Source organism: Aotus nancymaae, unplaced genomic scaffold (assembly GCF_030222135.1).
Source record: "Aotus nancymaae isolate 86718 unplaced genomic scaffold, 86718_ANA_hifiasm-v0.15.2.pri h1tg000036l, whole genome shotgun sequence".
Classification (NCBI taxonomy): Eukaryota; Metazoa; Chordata; class Mammalia; order Primates; family Aotidae; genus Aotus; species Aotus nancymaae.
In genome coordinates, this window is record NW_026988450.1 from 60,648,314 (window position 1) to 60,676,083 (window position 27,770).

The 27,770-nt window shown below is 35.6% G+C and overlaps 1 long non-coding RNA gene across 3 annotated transcripts in view; it reads left to right on the forward strand.

The window, feature by feature from the left end:
* LOC105710826 (uncharacterized) overlaps window positions 1-27,770 on the forward strand; it is a 155,468-nt gene that overhangs the window by 97,419 nt on the left and 30,279 nt on the right. For 2 of the 3 annotated variants that reach the window (XR_001105887.2, XR_001105889.2), the window contains exons 2-4: window positions 21,066-21,345; window positions 24,978-25,076; window positions 26,778-26,888. This is a non-coding gene — a long non-coding RNA (uncharacterized LOC105710826). The remainder of the gene's footprint in view (window positions 1-21,065; window positions 21,346-24,977; window positions 25,077-26,777; window positions 26,889-27,770) is intronic. The other variant, XR_010345612.1, reaches the window with a different exon arrangement.

The following is a 27,770-nucleotide window of genomic DNA, read 5'->3' on the forward strand; positions in this document are numbered from 1 at the left end:
TGTCTTCTGCTAGGTTTTGAGTTTTTTTAATCTTGCTTCTCTAGCTCTTTCAATTTTGATGATAGGGTGTCAATTTTAGATCTCTCCTTGCTTCTCATGTGGGCATTTATTGCTATATATTTTCCTCTAGAGACTGCTTTAAATGTGTCCCAGAGATTCTGGTATGTTGTGTCTTTGTTCTCATTGGTTTTGAAGAATATCTTTATTTCTGCCTTCATTTCATTGTTTATCCAGTCAACATTCAAGAGCCAGTTGTTCAGTTTCCATGAAGCTATGCGTTTCTGAGTTAGTTTCTGAATTCTGAGTTCTAACTTGATTGCACTGTTGTCTGAGAGACTGTTATGATTTCCGTTCCCTTGCATTTGCTGAGGAGCAACTTACTTCCAATTATGTGGTAGTAAACTTACTTCCAATTTCAGAGTAGGTGTGAGGTGGTGCTGAGAAGAATGTATATTCTGTGGATTTGGGGTGGAGAGTTCTGTAAATGTCTATTAGGTTTGCTTGTTCCAGGTCTAAAAGTTCAAGTCCTGGATATCCTTGTTAATTTTCTGTCTCATTGATCTGTCTAATATTGACAATGGAGTGTTAAAGTCTCCCACTATTATTGTGTGGGAGTCTAAGTCTCTTTGTAAGTCATTAAGAACTTGCCTTATGTATCTGGGTGCTCTTGTATTGGGTGCATATATATTTAGGATCGTTAGCTCTTCTTCTTGCATTTACCCTTTTACCATTATGTAATGTCCTTCTTTGTGTCTTCTGATCTTTGTTGCTTTAAAGTCTCTTTTATCAGAGACGAGAATTGCAATTCCTGCTTTTTTTTTGCTTTCCATTTGCTTGGTAAATCTTCCTCCATCCCTGATGCTTTGTGTATCCTTGCATGTGAGATGGGTTTCCTGGATACAGCACACTGATGAGTTTTGGCTTTTTATCCAATTTGCCAGTCTGTGTCTTTTCATTGGGGTGTTTAGGCCATTGATGTTTATGGTTAATATTGTTATGTGTGAATTTGATCCTGCCATTTTGATGCTAGCTGGCTCTTTGCCCATTAGTTGATGCAGATTCTTCATTGTGTTGATGCTGTTTACCATTTGGTGTGTTTTTGGAGTGGCTGGTACTGGTTGTTCTTTTCTACGTGTAGTGCCTCTTTCAGGAGCTCTTGTAAAGCAGGCCTGGTGGTGATGAAATCTCTGTACTTGCTTGTTCACAAAGGATTTTATTTTTCCTTCACGTATGAAGCTTAGTTTGGCTGGATATGAAATTTTGGGTTGAAAGTTCTTTTCTTTAAGGATGTTGAATATCGGCCCCCACTCTCTTCTGGCTTGTAGGGTTTCTGCCAAGAGATCCACTGTGAGTCTGATGGGCTTCCCTCTGTGGGTAACCTGACCTTTCTCTCTGGCTGCCCTTAGCATTTTCTCCTTCATTTCAACCCTGGTGAATCTGACGATTATGTGCCTTGGGGTTGCTCTTCTTGAGGAATATCTTTGTGGTGTTCTCTGTATTTCCTGGACTTGAATATTGGCCTGCTTTGCTAGGTTGGGGAAGTTTTCCTGGATAATATCTTGGAGGGTATTTTCCAGCTTAGATGCATTCTCTTCGTCACATTCAGGTACCCCTATCAAACGTAGATTAGGTCTTTTCACATAGTCCCATATTTCTTGGAGACTTTGTTCATTCCTTCTAACACTTTTTTCTCTTCTTGTTTTATTTCATTGAGTTGATCTTCGACCTCTGATATCCTTTCTTCTGCTTGGTCAATTCGGCTGTTGAAACTTCTGCATGCTTCGCAAAGTTCTTGTTTCGTGTTTCTTCACTTCATCAATTCACTTATATTCCTCTCTAAGTTGTCCATTCTCATTAGCATTTTGTCAAATCTTTTTTCAGGGTTCTTAGTTTCTTTGCATTGGGATAGAACATGTTCTTTTAGCTCACAGAAGTTTCTTATTACCCACTTTCTGAAGGCTGATTCTGTCATTTCATCACACTCATGCTTCATCTAGTCTTGTTCCCTTGCTGGTGAGAAGTTGTGATCCCTTGTAGGAGGAGAGGTGTTCTGGTTTCAGATGTTTTCATCCTTTTTGAGCTGGTTTCTTCCCATCTTTGTGGATTTATACACCTGTCGTCTTTGTAGTTGCTGACTTTCAGATTGGGTCTCTGAGTGGACATCCAGTTTGTTGATGGTGAAGTTATTTCTGTTTCTTAGTTTTCCTTCTAACAGTCTGGCCCCTCTGCTGTAGGACTGCCAGTTTCTTCTTCTGCTATCTTTGTCCCAGAGGGATCCCCGCCAAATGTCAGTCTGAGCTTTCCTTTATGAGGTGACTCTTTGGATATATAGGGGTCAGGTAGCTGCTTGAGGAGACAGTCTGTCCTTTATAGGAGCTCAAGTGCTGAGCTGTGTTTTTCATTCAGAGCTTCTGGGCAGGTATATTTTAGTCTGCTGTAGCAGAACTCATAAACCCCTTTTTTTTCCCCAGGTGTTCTGTCCCGGGGAGTTAAGGCTTTATTTATGAGTTTCCATTGTGATGCTGCCTTTTTTTTCAGGGCTGCCCTGTCCAGAAAGGAGGCAGCCTAGTCACTGTCTGCCTGCAGAGGCTTTGCTGAGATGCTGTGGGCTCCGCCCAGCTGCCATGTGAACTTCCCTGAAGTCCTGTTTATATGGGTGTAGTTAGAACTGCCTTGGCAGTTGGGGCCCACCTCTGTAATGGCGGACTCTCTCTGTAATGGCGAGTTGCCTCGGCAATGGCAGGCTGCCTCAGCAATGGCGGACTACCTCATGGCAGACGCCCCTCCCCCACAGTGCTGGACTTTCCCGGGTTCAGCTGTGCTTGCTGTGAAACTCTCAACCCAGAGTGTTTCCAATTGCTGTTTTTTTGTGTGTGTGTGTGGGAGTGGGACCCGCCTAGCCTGACCATCTGGCTCCATGCCTCAGAGCCTTTTTTTTTTAGTTGAAAGTTCGACTCTCTCCCAGGTGTTCCAGTCGCCTGTTGGAAAGGTGCTGGGATCTGTGTGATTTCCCATGCAGTGACCCACTGCGCCAGCTGAAACAGTGGCACTGAGATTCGTGGCACTTTTTTACCTGGGAATCTCCTGTCCTGGCTCCCTGTTTCAGTCCCCTTTTTTTTAATCAGATGAATGGGCAACTCTGCCTCCCAGAGCTCCACTCACCAGCTAAAAGGTCACCCAGACCAGTGTATTTTGTACAGAGAACCACCATGCCAGGGCGCTGGCAAAACAGCCATGCTGCCAACCCATGGGGCTCCTCCGCCTGGGAATCTCCTGGTCTGTGGGCAATAAAAATCCATCTGGAAATGCGGCATCCACTCACCCTCTGCACTTTCTCTGGGAGCTTCACTCTTGAGCTGCTCTTAATCGGTCATCTTGGATCTTCTCCCACCATGTTGGATTTAAAGCCTGTGCATAACATGAATAATAAATATGTTATTGAGAAATGACTAGAACTTGATATTACAGTCTAGGTACAAAAATGTGACTCATTAACTTTTCTTTATAAGTTTATACAATTGTCTTGACAGATCACCTATTTCTGAATGTAACATAGCTTGTTAATAAAGATTTTACAACCATCGTTTTGTCGTAAAATTCAAAGAAAATGGATATTTACTTAGCAGATGGTGCCATCATAACACTTCATTGGTTTATATTACACCAAAGTTGTTATTTAAATTGATAATGTTTTTTGTCACTTGGTGAATAAAACATATATTTAGGAGTGAAATTAAGAATATTCACTCAAAATAGTAGATTAAGCTAATCAAAAACATTCAGAACAGTTTTTGCTTCTACATATAATTTTCTTAAAAGACTGAATATTAAGATAGGCAGAGTAAGATTAAAATAGCTTCTTATACAGTCTTTCTTTTTTTCTTCCAAATCATGAACTCTAACTCTATACAAAATAAAAGAAGTTAGAAACATATGCAAAATTGTACATGCTAAGGAAATATTAAAAATCATATTAACATCTTAGGAAATAAGATGCCAGGCAGTTTGATGTACAGAGAAATTCTCAGGGTCAATGTAGAAAAACAAATGCTAGTACATTTCCTTATTAAGCAGATATGACTTTGGGCAAGCATATCAATCTTAGTACATGCTAATTTTTTCATGCAAAATAAAAGTTAATTTTATCTGACCTGATATAAAGTGTGAAAATAAAAATTTTCTAACAGGCAATGCATTAACAAAATTTTGAAGTTTCCAAGCATAGAGATCATCTAACACATAGAAATTAACCACATTTTAGTATGATTAGAAAAGTGAAATATTTCAAATATTTTGCATGCAATTCAGAGAATTTCACACAAAGAAATAGGATTGGTTCATGTTACTAAAGTTTGAGGAATTTTTTAAAATTTATATTATTCTACCCAACAGATACATAGTATGGCTACTATGAAGTTTCTGTTTTTCTTTTGTTTTATAATTTAGTAACCCTGAGTAGAACATGCTATATAAAACTCAAAAATTATAAGAAACATTTTACTGTAGGAAGGAAATAGTTTCTTATTTTACAATTACAGTTTTAGTTTTTTCTATTATTTTCAGAGTTTTAAAAGAAATTCCTAAAACCTTTGAGATGCACAAGACTGGGAATAATATTAATACATAATCTGAATATAGCATGGTGTTATAGAAAATATGCAATATGATCTACAGTATAAAATTTAGGAAGAAATTAAATTAGACACCTAATTCAAAATGACAATTGAAACATACAACTTTAAAGGTACCTGATTCTGCCTATAAAATAAACACAGGAAATATGTATGTTTATTATGTATGTGTATGTACACAAACACACACACACACACACACAATTTACATATCTCCCTTAGTTACAAGTGATCAATTTACCTGATTTGTTTTTGACTTTCCCAGTTTAGAACTAAAATTCTCATGTCTGGAAAGTTTTTTAGTCCCACACTAATTATATTCTTTGCCTGAGAATGTCATGATTTTAAAACTAAAAGTCCAATTTTCTGAGAAAACCTTCAGTCTCAGTCAAACCAGGGCATTTGGTTATAATACTTAGTTCACTGGTGAAGGTGCACTACAGTTGAAAAAAAGGGAAGGGAAAAATCAATGGAGGAGAAATGCAAATATTTGCTAGGCCCAAACCTATTGCCAGGCATGGGGCAGGATAACTGAGAGGGTCCCAACTGCAAGTTTCAAGGACAGACATTGTGCATACTCAAAACAGAGGATTAATCATAAAGACAGATATAACATCCTACTCTCAATCACCCACCACTAGACTAATAAAAGTACAAATAACAACTTTAAAATATATGTATTTCTGAACAAGAGGTAAAAGCAGAGTGAAAAAATTCCAGTGATGCAGGAAAAGGGGTAAACATTTGTAAAACCAGATCTCAATCTAAATACAGGTGATACTAAAAATTTGTGGCCTGTAGTACAGAAAGACTACACATTTAAGAGCCAAATCACAAAAACAGCTCAACTCCTGAATGGATTGACTCTACTCCCCAAAAATAAAGTTTAAAATACATGAAAAGCATGTTAATGCTTTGAATTATTGCCACCAGAGAGAGAGGGGGAGAGAGAGAGAAAAGAAAGAAAAAAAGAAAGGAAGGAAGAAAGGAAGGAAGGAAAAAGAAAACAACATGTAAACAATATTTGAGACAATAATTCACAAAAATTACCCCAATCTTGCTGTTAGGGAGGTAGATATCCAGATTCAAAAAAATCCAGAGAATATCTGCAAGATACTATACAAAATGAATATCACTGAGGTATATAGTCAGCATACTGCCAAGGTCAATATGAAAAAGAAAATCTTAAAAGTAGCTAGAGAGAAAGGTCAGATTCTGTATAAAGGGAACCTCATTAGGCTAACAGCAGACTTCTCCATAGCAACTTTACAAGTCAGGACAGATTGCGAGACACTAGTTTTCAGCATTTTTAAAGAAAATAAATTCCAACTGCAACATTTATAGCTCACCAAAATAAAATTCAATAAAACATCAAAATCTTTTCCAGACAAGCAAACACTAAGGGAATAGTTACCACTAGACCAAACTTACAAGAGAGCCTTAAAGAAGTTCTCAACCTGAAAATCAAAGAACAATACCTACTACCACAAAACAAAAATACTTAAGTACAGAGCTCACAGATTATAAGGCAAATACACAATAGAAACTACAAGGCAAACAGCTGACAACTTTAGGATAGGATCAAAACCTCACATATCAATATTAACCTTGAATGTAAATTATCTTATTACCCAACTTAAGTGGTACAGAGTGAAAAGTTATGATCTTAATACCCAACTTAAGAGGTACAGAGTGAAAAGTTAGATTAAAAAAAAACAAGACCTATTCATCTGCTGTCTTTATCTCACACATAACAACACCCATAGGCTTAAAGGGTTGGAGAAAGATCTATCATGCAAACAAAACACAAATAAAGATGAGGTTGCTATTCTTATGCCAGATAAAACAGAGTTTAAACCAACAACACTAAAAATGGACAAAGATATTACATCATAGTAAAGGGTACGATCCAACAAGAAGACTCGATATCCTAGATATATCCTAAATATATATGCATCCTATTGACTACTCTAAATATTTAAGCATCCAACATTAGAGCACCCAGATTTTTAAAACAAGTACTTCTAGACCCACAAAAAGACTTAGCCTCACAATAATAGTGGCAGACATCAACACTCTGCTGAGAGTGTTCAATCATTGAAGCACAAAACTAACAAATAAATTCAGGACTTAAATTTAACACTTGACAAATTGGACCTTATAGACATCTACAGAATACTCCATCCATCAACCACAGAATATACATTCTTCTCATTTGCACACAGAACAACTCCAAGATTAACCAAATGCAATGCTTGGCTATAAAGCAAATCTCAATAAGTTAAAAAAGACTACTCATAACAAACATACTCTAAAACCACAGTGAAATAAAAGCAGTTTGAAATAATTGAAAACAGAGACACAAGATACCAAAATCTATGAGACTCAGTAATAGCAGTGTTATGAGGCAAGTTTATAGGACTAAATGTCTAACTCAAAAAGTTAGAAAGACCTGAAATTAATGATCTAACATCACACCTAAGATAACTAGAAAAGCAAGAACAAACTAAACCTGAAGATAACAGAAGAAAAGAAGTAAAATTAGAGCAAAACTGAACAAAATTGAGACACAAAAATAAGACAAGGAATTAAGAAAACCAACCAATAGTTGGTTATTTGAAAGGATAAGCAAGATTGAGTTAGTTCTAGCTAGATTAACAAAAAAGAGAACATCCAAATAAGCACCATCAGAAATGACAAAGTAGACATTACAATGAATTTTGCAGAAATATAAAAGATTGTCAGACTGTTATGAACACCTCTCTACACACAAACTAAATTAGAAGAAATTAATGCATTTCTGACAGCTCAATTTTCAAACATCGAATCAGAAAGAAATGGAAACTCTGGACAGAACGATATTGAGTGTCAAAATTGAATCAGTAATAAAAGACCTACCAACACAAAAAAGCTCAGAACCAGATGAACTCACAGCCAAATTCTATCGGATGTAAAATGAAGAGCAGGTACCAATCCTACTGAAACTATTTCAAAAAAAAAAAAAAAAAAAACTGAGGAGAGTCAATTTTCCCTAAATCATTCTACAAAACCAGCATCACCCTAATACTAAACTTAGCAAAGACAATCAACAAAAGAAAACTATAAGCTAGTACTCCTGTTGAACATAGACACAAATATCCTCAACAAATACTAGCAAACCAAACCCAGCAGCACATCAAAGAGTAATATACAATGATGAAGTAAGCTTCATTCTTAAGATGCAGTTTTTGTGGAGATTGATAAATGTGATTAGCCACATAAAGAGAATTAAATCCCAAAACCATATGATCATCTCAATAGATATGGAAAAAGCTTTTGATAAAACTAAACGTTCTTTTATGATAAAGATCCTCAAGAATCTAAGTACTGAAGGAATATATCTCATAATAGAAATAGGCATTGATGACAAACCCACAGCCAACATTATGATGAATGGACAAAACCTGGAAGTATTCCCCTAAATAATTAGAAAAAGTCAAACATGTCCACCCTCACAACTCATATTTAACAGTTCTGGAAGTCCTGGACAGAGCAATCAGGCAAGAAGAAATAAAAGGCATCCAAATAGGAAAAGAAAAAGTGGGAGTGTAAATTAGTTCAACCACTGTGGAAAACAGTGTGGCGATTCCTCAAGGACCTAGAAATAGAAATTCCATTTGACCCAGCAATCCCATTACTGGGCATATATCCAAAGGATTATAAATCGTTCTACTATAAGGACACATGCACACGAATGTTCATTGCAGCACAGTTTACAATAGCAAAGACCTGGAACCAACCCAAATGCCCATCGATGATAGACTGGACAGGAAAAATGTGGCACATATACACCATGGAATATTATGCAGCCATTAAAAAGGAGGAGTTCACATCCTTCGTAGGGACATGGATGAACCTGGAAAACATCATTCTCAGCAAACTGACACAAGAACACAAAATCAAACACCACATGTTCTCACTCATAGGCGGGTGTTGAACAAGGAGAACACCTGGACACATGGAGGGGAGCACTATACACGGGGGTCTGTTGGGGGGGAGGGGGGATAGCGGGGGGGTGGGGAGTTGGGGAGGGATAGCATGGGGAGAAATGCCAGATATAGGTGAAGGGGAGGGAGGCAGCAAATCATACTGCCACGTGTGCACCTGTGCAACAACCTTGCATGTTATTCACATGTACCCCAAAACCTAAAATGCAATAAAAAAAAAAAAGACAAAAAAAAAAAAAAAAAAGTCAAACAATGTCTCTTTGCTTACAATATTGACAAAGGGCTAATATCCAGAATCTACAAAGAACTTAAGCAGATTTACAAGAAAAAAAACAAACAAACCCATACAAAAGTGGGTGAAGGATATGAACACACACTTTTCAAAAGAAGACATATATGGGACCAACAAACATATGAAAAAATGCTCATCATCACTGGTCATTAGAGAAATGCAAATCAAAACCACATTGAGATACCATCTCACACCAGTTAGAATGGCGATCATTAAAAAATCTGGAGACAACAGATGCTGGAGAGGATGTAGAGAAATAGGAACACTTTTACACTGTTGGTGGGAGTGTAAATTAGTCCAACCATTGTGGAAGACAGTGTGGCGATTCCTCAAGGACCTAGATATAGAAATTCCATTTGACCCAGCAATCCCATTACTGGGTATATATCCAAAGGATTATAAATAATTCTATTATAAAGACACATACACACATATGTTCTTTTTGGCACTGTTTATAATAGTAAAGACCTGGAAGCAACCCAAACACCCATCAATGATAGACTGGACAAGAAAAATGTGGCACATATACATCATGGAATACTATGCAGCCATAAAAAAACAATGAGTTCGTGTCCTCTGTAGGGACATGGATGAATCTGGAAACCATCATTCTCAGCAAACTGACACAAGAACAGATAATCAAGCACTGCATGTTCCCACACATAGGCACATGTTGAACAATGAGAACACATGGACACCGGGAGGGGAGCATCACACACTGGGGTTTGTTGGAGGGGGCTAGGGGACAAACAGTGGAAGGTGGGGAGGTTGGGGAGAGATACCATGGGGAGACATGTCAGATATAGGTGACAGGGATGGAGGCAGCAAACCACCTTGCCATGTATGTACGTATGCAATAATCCTGTATGATCTACTCATGTACACTAAAACCTAAAGTACAATAAAAAAGAGAAAAAATCCTAAAAACTCTGCTGAAAGGCTTTTAGCACTGATCAGTGACTTTAGTAAAGTTACAAAACACAAAATCAATGTACCATAATTAGTAACATTTCTATACATTCTTAATGTTCAAGTTGAGAGTTAAATCAAGACTACAATCCCATTTAAAATAGTCACAAAAAATAAAAACAATACAATACCTAGGAATACATCTAAACAGGAAGAGAAGAAAAATCTGTACATGGAGAACTGTAAAACACTGCTAAAAGGAATTATAGATGAAACAAAGAAATTTTTAAAACTCTCATGTTCATGAATATGAATAATTAATATAATTAAAATGGACATAGTGTCCAAAGCAATCTATGGATTCAATGCAATTTCTATTATGTTATCAATGTCATTTTTCACAGAATTAGAAAAAAGACTATTATAAAACTTATATAAAACCAAGAAAAACCTGAATTGACAAAGCAATCCTAAGCAAAATGAACAAAATCAGAGGCATCACATTGTGTGACTTAAAACTACACTATAATGCTATAGTAACAAAAACAGCATGGTACAAGTACAAAAGCAGGCACATAGACCAGTGGAACAGAATAGAAAATCCAGAAAAAATGCCACATACTTACATCAATTGACTTCAACAAAGATGGCAAAAATAAGCAATGGGAAATGACTCCCTATCTATTAAATGGTGCTGAGATAGCAGCTAGTCATATGCAGGGACACTGGACACCTACCTTTCACCATATAAAAATTAACGCAAGAGGGATTAAAGATTTAAATGTTAGACTTCAAACTATAAAAATCCTGGAATAAAATCTAGAGGACACCATTCTGGATTTTTTTTTTCTTTTTTACTTGGCAAAGAATTTAGGACTATGTCTTCAAAAGCAATTGCAACAAAAGTTAAAATTGACAAGTGAGACCTAATTAAACTAAAGAGCATCTGCACAGCAAAAGAAACTGTCAACAGAGTAAGCCTACAGAATGGGAAAAAATATTAACAAACTATGCAACAGACCAGAATGCAGCTCCCAGCAAATGAGATGCAGAGGGCTAGAGGACTTCACAATTCCAAGTGAGGTGCTGGGTTCATTTCAAGTGGACTGCGAAAACACTGAAAAATAGCCCAGAGTAGGAGCCAAAGCAGAGCTACAGCCACTCAAGGAGAATGAACCAAGACAGGGTGGGGCACATCCCCACCTGGAACATGTAGCCAGCTCAGAGGGTGGGGCTACTTCACCTTCTCAGTGCTCTGATTCAGATCTTGTGCTTACCTCATCCCTCCTGCAGCCCACGGTCCATGAGAGCCCTGCCAGACTGAGGGATGTCCTGGGTTGTCAATGCAAATCTGAGTGACGTCTCCCACCTGGTGCCGTAAGTTGTCATCTGGACCTGGGTGGAAATTTTGACTAACGCCAGTGGGATGGAACAACCCAACCCACAGAAAGAGGCAGAGTTGAAAGCAGGGAAACAGGTCAAAAGGCCTGGCAGGCCCCACCCCCAACAAAACTCAAACTGAAGCCCATGTGCCAGAGAGCTTGGCAGCGAATACACCAGTTTGACCTCAACCAGGAAGATGGAGCTCAAGGAAGGAGAGTTGCCATTGGGAAGGTCAGGCTAATTTCACCTGCAAACAAACCCCAGGGGAAGACCACCCACCCAGCAACTTGACTGAATCCAAGGCAGCCCAGCAGTGCCTCTACAGGCCAAAAAAGATATAGCTTCAACTGCAACAGAAAGGACGTCCACTCAGAGATTCCTCCCAAAATCACCAACTTCAAAGACCAAAGGGAGATAAATCCACAAAGATGGAAAAAAAAAGCACAAAAAGGATGAAACCTTCAAAGACCAGAACACCTCTTCCCCTTCCAGGGATCACAACTCCTCACCATCAATGGAACAAAATAAGACAGAAAAAGAATTTGATGAATTGACAGAAGCAGGCTTCTGAAGGTGGATAATAACAAACTTCTCTGAGTTAAAAGACCATGTTCTAACCCAATGCAAAGAAACTAAGAACCTTGAATAAAGGTTAGATGAAATGCTAACTTGAATAACCAGCTTAGAGAAGAACATAAATGATTTGACGGAGCTGAAAAACACAGCAGGAGAACTTTGTGAGGCATGCACAAGTTTCAACAGCTGAATCGATCAAGCAGAAGAAAGGATATCAAAGATAGAAGATCAAATCAATGAAATAAAACAAGAAGACAAGATTAGAGAAAAAACAGTGAAAAGAAATGAACAAAGCCTCCAAGAACTATGGGATTATGTGAAAAGATCTAATCTACACTTGATCAGCATACCTGAATGTGACGGGGAGAATGAGTCCAAGTTGGAAATCTCTCTTCAGGATATTATGCAAGAGAACTTCCCCAACCTAACTAGGCAGGTCAACATTCAAATCCAGGAAATACAGAGAACACCACAAAGATATCTCAAGAAGAGCAACCCCAAGGCACGTAATCGTCAGATTCACCAGGGTTGAAATGAAGGAAAAAAATCCTAAGGGCAGCCAGAGAAAAAAGTCGAGTCACCCACAAAGGAAAGACCATCAGACTCACAGTGGATCTCTCCACAGAAACCCTACAAGCTAGAAGGGAGTGGGGGCCAATATTCAACATCGTTAAAGAAAAGAACTTTCAACCCAGAATTTCATATCTGGCCAAACTAAGCTTCATAAGTGAAGGAGAAATAAAATCCTTTATGGACAAGAAATTGCTGAGAGATTTCATCGCTACAAGATTTTCCTTACAAGAGCTACTGAAGGAAGTACTAAATATGGAAAAGAACAACCAGTACCAGCCACTGCAAAAACGTATCAAATGGTAAAGAACAAAAACACAATGAAGAAGCCACGTCAACTAATGGGCAAAGCAACTAACCAGTTACAAAATGGCAGGATCAAATTCAAACATAATCATATTAATACTGAATGTAAATGGCCTAAACACCCCAATCAAAAGACACAGACTAGCAAACTAGATAAAAAGTCAAGGCTCATCTCACATGCAAAGACTCACATAGATTCAAAATAAAGGGATGGAAGAAGATTTACCAAACAAATGGAGAGCAAAAAAGAAGCAGGGGTAGCAATCCTAGTCTCTGATAGAAGGAACTTTAGACCAATAAAGATCAAAGGAGACAAAGCAGGGCATTACATAATGGTAAAAGGATCAATGCAACAAGAAGAGCTAATTATCCTAAATATATATGCACCCAATGCAGGAGCAGCCAGATACATAAAGCAAGGTCTTAATGACCTACAAAGAGACTTAGACTCCCGCACAATAATAGTGGGAGACTTTAACACTCCACTGACAATATTGGACAGATCAATGAGGCAGAAAGTCAACAAGGATATCCAGGATTTGAATGCGGATTTGAACGCAGATTTGGACCAAGTGAACCTAATAGACATTTATAGGACATGCCACCCCAAATCCACAGAATACACATTCTTCTCAGCACCACATTGCACTTACTCTAAAACTGACCACATAATTGGAAGTAAATCACTCCTCAGCAAATGCAAAAGAACAGAAATCATAACAGTCTCTCAGACCACAGCACGATCAAATTAGAACTCAGGATTAAGAAAAGCACTCAAAACTACACAATCACATGGAAACTGAGCAACTTGCTCCTGAATGATGAATAGTTAAACAATGAAATAAAGACAGAAATAAAAGTGTTCTTCAAAACCAACAAGAATGAAGACACAACATAGCAGATCCTATGGGATACATTTAAAGCAGTGCCTAGAGGGAAATTTATAGTAATAAATTCCCACATGAGAAACAAGGAAAGATATAAAATCCACACCCTATTGTCAAAATTGAAAGAGCTAGAGAAGCAAGATTAAAAAAACCTGAAAAGCAAGCAGAATACAATAAATAACTAAGATCAGAGCAGAACTAAAGGAGAGAGAGACACACAAAAAACCCTTCAAAAAAAATCAATAAATCCAGGACCTGTTTTTTTGAAACTATCAACAAAATAGACCACTAGCTAGACTAATAAAAAAGAAAAGAGAGAAGAATTGAATAGATTCAATAAGAAATGATAAAAGGGAGATCACTACCAATTCCTCAGAAATACAAACTACCATCAGAGATTACTACAAACAACTCTATGCACAAAAACCAGTAAATATGGAAGGAATAGATAAATTCCTGGACACTTGCACACTCCCAAGACTAAACCAAGAAGAAGTTGAAACCCTGAATAGACCAATAACAAGGGAGTCGAGGTAGCAATTAATAGCCTACCAACCAAAAAAAGTCCAGGTCCAGATGTGTTCACAGCCGAATTCTACCAGACGTACAAAGAGGAGCTGGTACCATTCCTTTTGAAACTATTCCAAACAACACAAAAACAGGGAATCCTCCCTAACTCTTTCTTTGAGACCAACATCATCCTGATAGCAAAATCTGGCAGAGACACAACTAAAAAAGAAAACTACAGGACAATATCAATGATAAACATTGATGTAAAAATCATCAATAAAATACTAGCAAACCGAATCCAACAGCACATCAAAAAGCTTATCCACCACGATCAAGTAGGCTTCATCCTGGGGATGCAAGGTTGGTTCAACATATTCAAATCTATAAACATAATTTACCACATAAACAGAACCAAAGACAAAAACCACACAATTATCTCAATAGATGCAGAGAAGGCCTTCAACAAAATTCAACAGCCCTTTATGCCAAAAACTCTCAATAAACTAGGTATCGATGGAATGTATCTCAAAATAATAAAAGCTATTTATGAGAAACCCACAGCCAATATCATACTGAATGGGCAAAAATTAGAAGCATTCCCTTTAAAAACTGGCACTAGACAAGGATGCCCTCTCTCACCACTCCTATTCTATATAGTATTGGAAGTTCTAGCCAGAGCAATTAGGCAAGAAAAAGGAATAAAGGGCATTTAATTAGGAAAAGAATAATTCAAATTGTCCCATTTGCAGGTGACATGATTGTATACTTAGAAGACCCCATTGTCTCAGCCCAAAACCTCCTTAGGGTGATAAGCAACTTCAGCAAAATCTCAGGATACAAAATCAATGTGCAGAAATCACAAGCATTCCTATACACCAACAACTGACAAACACAGCCAAATCATGAGCAAACTCCCATTTGCAGTTGCTACAAAGAGAATAAAATACCTAGGAATACAACTAACAAAGGAAGTAAAAGATCTCTTCAAAGAGAACTACAAACCATGGATCAAGGAAACAAGAAAGGACACAAACAGATGGAAAAACATCCCATGCTCATGGTTAGGAAGAATCAATATTGTGAAAATGGCCATACTGCCCAATGTAACTTATAGATTCAATGCTATCCCCATCAAGCTACTATTGGCCTTCTTCACAGAACTGGAAAAAAAACACTTTAAACTTCATGTGGAACCAAAAAAGAGCCCGCATAGCCAAGACAAACCTAAGCAAACAGAACAAAGCTGGCGGCATCACGCTACCTGACTTCAAACTAGACTACAATGTTACAGTAATCAAAACAGCATGGTACTTTTTACCAAAACAGAGATATAGAACAATGGAACAGAACAGAGACCTCAGAAGCACTACCACACATCTGCAACCATCTGATCTTTGACAGACCTGACAAAAACAAGCAATGGGGAAATGATTACCTGTGTAATAAATGGTGTTGGGAAAACTGGCTAGCAGTGTGCAGAAAGCAGAAACTGGACCCCTTCCTGACACCTTACACTAAAATTAACTCCAGATGGATTAAAAACTTAAACATAAGACCTAACACCATAAAAACCCTAGAAGAAAACCTAGGCAAACCCATTTAGGACATAGGCATAGGCAAGGACTTCATGACTAAAACACCAAAAGCATTGGCAACAAAAGCTAAAATAGACAAATGGGACCTAATTCAACTCCAGAGCTTCTATACAGCAAAAGAAACAATCATTAGAGTGAATCGGTAACCAACAGAATGGGAAAAAATATTTGCAATCTACCCTTCTGACAAAGGGCTAATATCCAGAATCTACAAAGAACTAAAACATTGGTCATTAGTGCAAATCAAAACCACATTGAGATACCATCTCATGCCAGTTAGAATGGCAATCATTAAAAAATCTGGAGACAACAGATGCTGGAGAGGATGTGGAAAAACAGGAACACTTTTACACTGTTGGTGGAAGTGTAAATTAGTTCCACCATTGTGGAAGAAGTGTGGCAATTCCTCAAGGATCTAGAAATAGAAATTCCATTTGACCTAGCAATCCCATTACTGGGTATATACCCAAAGGATTTTAAGTGGCTCTATTATAAAGACATATGCACACGTATGTTTGTTGCGGTGTTGTTTACAATAGCAAAGACTTGGAACCAACCCAAATGCCCATCAATGATAGACTGGTCAAAGAAAATGTGGCACATATACATCATAGAATACTATGCAGCCATAAAAAAGATGAGTTTGTGTCCTTTGTAGAGACATGGATGAATCTAGAAACCATCATTCTCAGCAAACTGATACAAGAACAGAAAACTAAACACCGCATGTTTTCACTCAGGCCAGTGATGAACAATGAGAACATCTGGGCACAGGGAAGAGAACAACACTCACTGGGCTACGTGGGGGATGGAGGGGAGGGACAGCAATGGGGTGGGGAGGATGGGGAGGGATAAAACTAGGAGAAATGCCTGATGTAGGTGACCTGGGGTGGGGGACAGGGTTATGGAGACAGCAAACCACCATGGCATGTATGTACCTATGCAACAATCCTGCAGGATGTTGGATGTGCACATGTACACCAGAGCCCAAAATAAAATAAATAAATAAATAGCAACTAAACAATGGATTCTCATGGCCACAAAGATGGCAATAGACATTGGATTACTAGAGAGAGGATGGAGGAAGGGGGCAGGTGTTGAAAACATAACTATTGGGTACTTGCTCACTACCTGGGTAATTGAACCATGTGTATCTTCAATGTCAGCATCACACAATATACCTAGGTAATAAACTGACCATGTACCCTCTCAATCTAAAATAAAGTTTGAAATTATAAAATTAAAAACTTTTCAGTCACAACACTTTGGGAGGCTGAGGCAGGCAGATCACCTGATGTCAGGAGTTTAAAACCAGCCTGGCCAACATGGCAAAACCCCATCTCTATTAAAAAATATGAAATTAGCCAGGTGTGGTGATGGGCACCTGTAATGCCAGCTATTCGGCAGGCTAAGGCAGGAGACTTGCTTGAACCTGGGAGGCAGATGTTGCAGTGAGCCCAGTTAATGCCACTGCATTCCAGCCTGGGCTACAGAGAGAGATTCCATCTCAAAAAAATAAATAAAAATAATAAATAAATAAATAAATAAAATACCTGTCAGGTTTACTGCATTTGTGCAGACTGAATTAATATGCTATTAATTAATATGTTATGAATAAGCTTGACAGACTTGGGAAAAAAAAGAAAATACATTTAGTACACTAACCTACCAAACACCATACCTTACATAGTTCTAACTATTTTAAACATAGTTAGAGCATATACATTAGCATAAGGTTGGGCAAAATCACCTAAGAAAAATCCTATTTTATCATAAAGTGTTGAGAATCTCATGTAATTTATTGAATGTTGTACTGAAAATTAAAAAAATAAAATACAATGTTTGTATGGGTATTTGGCAGTTTCTACCAAATGTGTATTGCTTTCACATCATTCTAAAATCAAAAAAATCTTAAGTTGAAATGTTAAGTCAGGGAATATTTGTACTTAGGTATACATCTTCCAAAACATGTGCAAGTCCTATATGCTGAAAATAGCAAAGTGCTGATTAAATGTAATTTTAAAGTACTTAAATGAAGAAATATGCTATATTTGTGGATTAAAACTCAATATTATTCTGCTTTCAATTCTCCCCAAGTGATCTAAACATTTAGTAAATTACAATCAAAGTCCCAGCAGAACTTTTTTTCTCTCTTTTTTTTTTTTTGAGATGGAGTTTTGCTCTTGTTACCCAGGCTGGAATGCAATGGCGCGATCTCGGCTCACCGCAACCTCCGCCTCCTGGGTTCAGGCAATTCTCCTGCCTCAGCCTCCTGAGTAGCTGGGATTACAGGCACGCGCCACCATGCCCAGCTAAGTTTTTGTATTTTTAGTAGAGACGGGGTTTCACCATGTTGACCAGTATGGTCTCGATCTCTTGACCTCGTGATCCACATGCCTTGGCCTCCAAAGTGCTAGGATTACAGGCGTAAGCCACCGCGCCCGGCCCCCAGCAGAACTTTTTTTATAGGAATAAACAAGCCAGTTCAAGAATTACATGGAAAGACTAACAAACTGGTGTACCAAAAACAATATTGAAAAATAAAAATAAAGTTGAAAGACTCACACTACGTAATATCCAGAAAATATGAAGGCGCAATGGTCATACAGTATGCTATTGAAAAAGGCGTATGAACACACATCAGTGAAACAGACCTGAGAGTGCAGAAACACCCACATGTGTGGTTAGCTGATGTATAAAAACAGTGCAAAGGAAATTCAAAGGGAAAGTTTGTTCCTTTTAACAAATTGTGCTGACACACACATATGTAGAAGAGTTAATTTCAAGATATACTTCACAACTAGTACAAATTTGATCATAGGCATAAATATAAAATTTAAAAATCTAAGATATCTAGAAGAAAATATAGAATAATATATTTAAACCATAGTTAGCTACAGAGTCCTCTGACACCAAAAAACATGAGCCCCCCCAACAAAAAAATCTTGCTACTTTTGATTTCATCAAAATTAGAACTTTTTGCTCTTCAAAATATTCTATTTAGAAAATGATAGCTGCCCCCCACCCCCACCCCGGGGCATGGTGGGTCACACCTGTAATCCCAGCACTTGGGGAGGCCAAGGTGGGCAGATCACATAAACCCAGGCATTCAAGACCAGCCCAGGAAAGCAAAACCCTATCTCTGCAAAATAAATACAAAAATAGTGGGACATGATCATGCGCACCTGTAGTTCCAGCTACTGGAGGAGCCTGAAGGCTGAGGATCCCTTGTGCCCAGGAGGCAGAGGTTTCAGTGAACCATGATCATGCTGCTTGATGCCAGCCTTGGCGACTGAGCAAGATACTGTCTCAAACAAATGAACAAACAAAGAAAATAAAAAGACAAGCCACAGACTGAGAGAAAATATTTTGCAAACCTATCTGACAACATCCCTCCATGGAAAAAAGATTTGAGTAAATATTTACCAAAGAAGATAAATGGATGTCAAATAAGCACATAAAAAATCCTCAGTCTCATTATTAATTAAGTAAATGCAAATGGAACCATAATTAGAATTGCTAAATTAAAAAAAATTCTGGACCACTTAAGCTTTTATACATTGCTTATGATCATTTAAAATGATAGATATATTTTGGAAAATAGTTTAACAGTTCTTATAACAGTAATCATATATTTATCACGTGACCCAGCAGTCCCACTCCTAAGTATTTTTCATACAAAACCTGTGCATGCTATACACTGGGGTCTGTTTGGGGGGAGGGGGGGGGACAGCGCAGGGTGGGGAGTTGGGGAGAGATAGCATGGGGAGAAATGCCACATATAGGTGAAGGGGAGGAAGGCAGCAAATCACACTGCCACGTATGCACCTATGCAACAGTCTTGCATGTTTTTCACGTGTACCCCAAAACCTAAAATGCAATTAAAAAAATATCTGTGCATGAATGTTTTTTAAAGGAATATTTTATTTATAATACTCCCAAACTGGAAACAACCACGACGTCTTTTACATGCATGGATAAACAAACTATAAAACACTCATGTAATCAGATACAATTCCACAATAAAAAAGTGTAATTTATTGAAAACTCACAGAAACATGGATGAATCTCAATGCATTATTGTTAGTGAAAGAAGCCTATTTCAAAAATATACATTGTCTATTATTGTATTTATATGATATCCTTTTAAAGTTAAGCTATAACTTTAGGAAGCAGGTTGGTATTTCCTGGATATTGTGGGTGGACTGAGCTATTGTCAACCACAGGGAAAAAGATAATTGTAATAGATTTGTTTATATTGTGACTGTAATTGTGGTTATATAATTGTAAGTTTTTTCCAAAACTTATAGAACTGTATACTTAAATTGATTAATATTACTCTATGTAAATTATACCTTAATTTTGAAAATGGCAATAAACAACAACTTTTTTTATTGATTCAGAAATGTTTGGTCCAAATGTTTTTGTCTTTTTCACCTTCTTCTTCTAGTTGTAATTTTTAAAAGTTTTCAGCATCTAATTACTATTTCAAATGATAGCTTTTTAGCTATCTCAAGATGCCATAATGTTCCTTTTATGTTATTATTTGAAGTCTCAACTCCTTTATGTTTTGCTGTCCTCTTATTTTATGTTTTATTTTTTCTCCTTTCTCCTTCTTGTTTGCTTGGACTGGGTAATGCCCCTGTTTCTCTTGTTTCCCATCACAGATACAATCTTATCATTAGAATCAGTTACGGCATATCTTTTCCATTTTTCTGATATTTCTGCAAATTTGAGGCATTCTAAGATCATACCTTTTTTTTAGCAAATAAACTCCCCAAGTCCATGTTTATTATCACATGAAATTATGAATATGTTAATTTATCTACCCTTTGTTTCTGCAATGTATTCAATATATTTTTTAAACCTCTCTCTTGCTCGCTCCCTCCGTCTTTCTCTCTTGCTCTCTCTGTGTGTGTATCATTAAATTTTCATTTGATTACTTTCACTGTGCTGAGATCTTTTAATAACAGTTTTGTCAATAGAAACTTAGCTCTCTCTTCAGGTTAATGTATCTTAAAAATGTCTGAAATATGTATCATCTTCTTATCTAAACTCACTGATAAATTGATCAGAGAGAGAGACAAGAAAAGTTCTATCCTACTCCACTCCAGGCCTCCTAGTATGTTTGATTGTTTTGATTTACTTATTCAACTCATGAGAAATAAAAAATACTGTGTCATTTTCTTCTCTCTGCACAAGGATATGGTGAGTTTGGGAAATAAATAATAACAAGTTTAGGAAAACTATAAAATGTATCTGTAACACATCAGAATATCCTTCTGCAAATAAAAAAATATTTGATAAAGCCTTAATAGATACACCACATCTACATTATACTTCAGATCCATCATTCTTTGCTATTGAGAAATATAGGGGAAAGCAGAATCATTCTGATTATTCTCCATTTGTCTCTCCAGGTCTATTCTCAACTCTTCTACATGCTTCTGTATGTATCAGGAGGCTACCCTATATGAACTGTATCACCTCCACAGATCTTACCCTTCATAACTTGGCAAAGTTGTCTTTAACAAGTAGGGAGCAAGACAAGCAGAAAGTTATGAGAACTGGAGAAAGCAGAAAGTTTGACTTGACGGTTGATTAAACATCCTAATATTCTCCTGAAGGACAGAAGATACTTCACTGTCCACAATAGGGCTGGAACCATAACTAGAAGCAAAGCGACCCACTACCGAAAAGGTGAGAAGGACAGAGCAAGAAGAAAAGGCTGTAAATATAAAACCATTTAAAGATAATAACCTCAATGATTCCAAATATCCAGCTATTTAAAAATATTAATCAACATTCCAGTGTGTCCCTATATTTTAGCATACGAATAAGAGCTATTATTTAACATTTGTATTGTGTCATGTTTTTAAGTATCACCTGTAAGTCTATCACAGTCCTTAGAAGTTCTGTATTACTATATGCATTTTTTTCAGAGAATGACACAAAAATGCAGAATGCACAATAAACTGTCCACGATCACATGGCTAATAAGTACTACAGCAAATCCTCAAATCCAATCATGATTCTAAAACCAGTTTTCTTTCTGTTTTCTCACTCTGCAATTTCAGCTAGAGTCCTTTATCAAAATCCATCCTTTTAAAATTGAGTCACAAACTGTGGATACTTTGGACAAAAATCTAGTGGGATATGTATTTTAAGAAAAATCTAAATTAGGACCATTATTTATTAATGTTATTTAATGTAATAATTTCATCCTTTAAAAAGCTATGGATTTTTATTATTTGTCAAGAATCTATTTCAACAAGAGACTAAACATGCTGCAGAGAAATTCTCTGAGTTCTCTTTAGGGATCTACAAGTCTTTTTTCACTTGACTATGGCCTGCCTTCCAACTATCTTATGAACTTCAGGAAGGGGAAGAAAAATGTCACTTTCTTCCTTTGGACACTCCCAAATATGTCTAACCACAGTATTATTCAGACAGTGGGTAACCAACTTATTTTGCTAACTGACTGAAATATATTATTGGATTATAAAGTTTTCCTTTCTTCAAAGAAAGTAAAGTGAAAGAATGCCTAAAAATTGTCACAAAGTTTTCAAATAAAACCTGTTTAGTAATGACTACTAGTAACAGAAATCGTTAGTTACAGCATGATGCAGGGAATACTAATGAAGGCAAAGCATATTTTGACTAATCTGCTTTCTGAAATGTTCTTGGTAATAAGTGTTAGAATGAGGTCAAAGTCATTTTTCTTTTTTGAAATAGAAAGGTAATTCTAATGCTTATAAAAGAAAGCTTTGTGGTGTGCCAGGAATTTTAATTTCTAAGCTGTCAACATTTTACCACTTATATCTGATAACAGCTGTGATAATGCATGCTCCAGTCTTGTATCAGTTGCTTGCTCTTCCACAAGCCAAAAGTGAAATATGGGTAACAATAATGTGAAAAACGCAATGCAACTTTGAACTTTGATACAATGTCAATGTCACCAAATTATGTGAAATCGACATATTAATGACAATGTTACATATTTCCACATCTGATACAATTTTGCTAAAATGTGATTTTTGTATGAATAGGAAACAGAAAGTGAAGTGGTTTCATTTAATTGAATAACTGATAAAATAATCAGTATTTTTTTTTGTTGTTTTGTATGTCTGAAACAACAAATGGTTTCATTTAATTGAATAACTGATAAAATAATCAGTTATTCATAATTAAAACCATTTAATTATGAATAACTGATTTTATTTTAATATCATAATTAAATGGTTTCATTTAACTGAATAACTGATAAAATAATCAGTGGTGCTCTGGTTTTTGATATGTGGAAAAAAGTAGAAGTGTTTTCTACCTCTAGAGACAGTGGCAAAATAGAGAATGGGAATAAAATACAAAATACAGTTTGTAGATGGTTGCTAAGAATTAAGCCACTAAAACTCATCTCACTAACAAAGTCAGACGAAAGTAATGGATAAAAGGGCAGGGAGAGGAAACAACAACATACATATTTGAAAGCTATTTGGCATATTTGGTTATGTTCAATTTGGTTTATGATTATGGAAATTTGGTTTGTTTTGATAATTCAGACATACAGAACAACAAAAAAAGGAACTAGCAAATATGATAGTAAGAAAGAAACTTTTTAAAATGGTCTGGGGTAGGGTAAAGAGGGTAGGAGCTCAAACAGAAATACTATCAGAAAGCAACCCTGGTTAAGAATGGGATCCATTATGTTATGTGATATTTTACAATCGTTTAACAGCACTGGCTGCTCTGCTTCAAGGCAGAAGAACTTTTAAACAGATGTCCTGGAAAAAAAGGAGAGGAAAACTAATGAATTAGCATCCCTATTTTTCTGCCCATGAAGTGCACAAAGAGCCTGCAGAAGCACCAGTTTTATTAACAAAGAGGAGACTTGGGATATCTTACTTCGATAACCTGGAATTGTTGCTCACCTTAAAGTTGAGAGTCAGAAATGACTTTCAATTACAGAAAAAGATAAAGAGAACAAATGTTCAAAATTCAGAGGTGAATCTAGTTTCCATCACTGCAACGAAGTGAAATAGTCAAAATACAACCTCCTCCATAGTCCATAAATAAGTCTATATAAATAAGTCTGTAAATAGTCTATAAATATTTGACCAAATACTATCCTTCATGCACTACTGAATGTTTACTGTACAAATGCAGTACCACTCACCAAACAGATTAACACACTTCAATATTTCACTCCTTATGCCTTCAACATGTTTTTACCCTTCTGACTGGCGTTCATTTCCCCTAGTCATTTGCTTAGAGAATTTATAATTTTCTGTTTACGCTTAGATCCAAAAAGACTGCCAAATAATCTAATTTCTTTCTTACAAAAAAAAACATTAAAACTCACAAATTGATGAGTCTCTCAACTGTACCAATACTATACCTTAAACATACTTTTATTATATAATTTTTTAAATATTATATTTTCAACATCTGTGTCTCCCATGAGTCAGGGAGATATCTGTGAAAAATATCCATGACTTATTCATGTTTTTAAATCCAGTGCTTTGCATGCTGTCTGACATAGTTAATAACAATTCACTAAATAACTAAATATTTACTGTCTTGAAATCTTGTTCTGAGTATATGGTTTTTAAAATTTTACAATTTAGATATTTTGGTAAGACTACCTTGCACTAGTTGTGATCTTCCATCAGGAAACCAATGCCAGGCAGTCTCTCTTTTTTATACTGGTAAAAGCTATTAATGCTATTAATTGGCTGACCCATTATTAAATTTTTACAGACCTTTTTTCTTTATTAATTTTATACATTTTCAAATTGGTCCAGCTGTTCTATAATGTCTTGCCTCTTATTTAAATTTTCAATTTCTTCTTTTATTTGTAGTAATTTATTAAATATGCATGTTATATTCTCAATGTGATGTATACGAATTCAGCATTCTTTGCTGTTGCTTTTAAATATATCTTACGTGTTGATCTGTTTCTCTGTTGTCTTTTTGTAAGTGAGCTTATATTTCTTATAACTATATTATGGGAAATATTTGATATCATGTTTTCCAAGTTTAACCAAAAGCTTTTCCTTGTTCTTTTGCCAGGTGCTAGGGATTTGCTAAAAACCCCGGAAAATTTTAGCCTAAAGTTTTTAATTGAGTTTTTGAACGACACAAATGCTATTATTTCAGCCTTTCCTCTGTGGGAGGCAGTATTGTGGCAAGATTTCTCAAGGAGAGTCATAATACCATCTCCTAGCCCCATTCCTTCATGCTTCAAATCTATAGCAGGCAAGAGTCTGAATAATATCTCACTCTAAGTGTGCTTTATTCTAGATTTTTCACAGAAAATGTGTTGTGTGTTACAGGTTCCAGCTTCAGGAAGTGGCTTCTTGCAAAGTGCATTACAAAATTACAAATTCCAAGCTGCCAGGGGTTTAACAGATGTCCTGTTGCCACATCTAGAGGTGCTCCAGCTCTCTGGATTCATATTTTATACTTGTTTCTGCTTTGTGAAGATTTGTCTTAGTTTCCTGTTAGTTTACTCATGCATTTTAAATGTGGGAATTATCTCATGTTTTATTTTTATATATATATATATATATATTTATTTATTTATAAAAATATATATATTTATTTATAAAAATATATATATTTATTATATATATTATTTATTTATAAATATGTATATTTATTTATAAAAGTATATTTATTTTATAAATAAATATATTTATAAATAAATAATATATATAATAAATATATATATATATATTAACGTTATGGGGTTCTCCCTATAACAAATATGCAATTTTGTGAGAAATAATGTACACATTTAACTAATTTACCTGAAAAATATATGATTCCAAATATTTGAATATGTATTATCATCTTTTAATATATAATATAATCAAAGCAGAGTATATTGTTTGGCATCATTTTAGGCTACTCTCTGTAGAACTGAAATTGTTCCATGTCTCCCAGACAACATCACATATTCAAATTGATTGGTTCTATGCAGTCAACCATCAACTTACATTTATTTGGCATCACCACAAACTCCTAATTTTGTAGACTAATTAATTCATAGTACTAATTCAATCTGATTATTCACTTCCAATGAGAAAATGAGGATATTTATCATTATTAATTTTAATGAATGAGATTTACTTTCATCTGCTGTAAATGTAAACATGCCTCCTGATAAGAAACAATTTCCCAAAAAGAAGCTCCTATGTAAAATTATAATAAAAACAACCAGATCACTGAAGAGATGATTTTTCCAAAACTTGTGTAATTAATGACAGATAACAACTGTTTGTTTGTTTTTATTAAATAGGTCTTTTGTTTCTTTATGTTTTATTGATGGTAAGAATATTTATATTTTAGTGTTATTTTTTTCTCTTATTAGCACTACAAAAATCAACATGATTTTTTTTTTCCTTTTTAAGTAAACTTATGTTATTTGGAAATAACATGTTTAATGTTCCAGGATAATTGGTTCTAATGGTCTCTTTCTTCTAGTCCTGAGGCAATGAACACTTTAAATGGGTCAATAATTGAGGTAAAATACAGAGTGAGTATAAAACCATGAAATAGTTAAGCTGGGATTAAAATATTCCTTTGTATTTAAAAAATATATATTGATTCAGCTTTTCTTTTTTTAAATACTTTTTGCCCATGATTATTATAAAGCATCGCTATAAATATCACTTATAAAAAAATGAAATAATACTAACCTATTTGATTATGATTTTAATAAAACAAATTATTTTTAATAAAACATGATGTTTAGCAAGTTTGTCTCTAAAAACTGTAAAACTTGCTTCAAAAAATGTAGGATTTTTTTTGTCTCATTGACTATCTCCCATATTTCTGCTGAATTATTGTTCTTCAAGCTCACCATGAAAAAAAAGAAGGTATCTTTCTAATAAGTTTTTGTTTCAGTAACACATAACATGGCAGAATTTTAATTAATAAATTTTCCAGTAGTGCTTCGATTTATGTGTCTATAAAAAAGGGCAAGTTTGGGGCCCAACTATGTCTGGGTCATACAGATACCTACTGGAATGAATGAGTTAAAAAAATGCATTAATTTTAAATTATAAAATTTGGTATCAATTAAATACATGAAAGAGACTGGATTAAGGCTTGTGACCTTTTTTCTTTAGGTTTTAGAACATTTACAATGCACAAGACAATCGTGATGGAGATCAGTAAGTAAGAGGAGACACACAAAGTCTACAAGAGGAAGAAAACTGAATACCTGAGCTCACTATCAGGTACTAAATCACTGTGGGACTATACACTTTGGGGTTCAACATGAAACTAGGTCAAAAAGCATAGCCTCATCTAGTCTCCCTATAACTTGAGCTTCATTTCCATAAAACAACCTTTATGAGTAAACTTTATGAAGTTTAACAGTAAAATCCCTGGCTATATATATTTTCATACACATACATATGTATATATATAAATACATACATTTTCACACACATATATACATACATATGTATATATAAATATATATTTTCTCACACATACATATATCTTTTTCTATTATTTACAATATTGCAGTAATAAACTTTGAATGCATGTCTTTGCACACATATATTCACATATCTGTATAATTGCTTTCCAGAAATGAAACTATGAAACTGCCAAATTAAACTGAAGACAGTTTAATACAATTAGTTTTCCTTTCTAAGATGTGTGCTTCTTTAATATTTTTCTTTACCTTACTTAGAAATGGACAGATTAAAATGATGTTTTTGTTTTGAAATATAAGCTCTGACAAAATCCTTTGATTTATTTCCACTACCTAGAATATGCAAGTTCTGCCTTGTGAAATTTAAAAATTTTTAAACCACTTTTTAAATGAAAACAGTTTGGGTTTTGGTTTCCAGGAAACACATATTGAATATTACTTGTTTAGCACTCAAATGAGTGACTCATGCATTATGGCACTATTTCTAGATATAACTACAGAAAGACACAGGTGGCTCATGAGAACTAAAGAACATGATAGAGCTTATAATGCAAATGTCAAACAAAAAAAAAAGGAAAGAATGGTCACTTTTTATTATGACAAAAAAAAGGAAAAAAGCAAACAACTTTAAATCAAATTTATAACTCATGTCTTGTTGAAATTGTCCTAGCCTTGA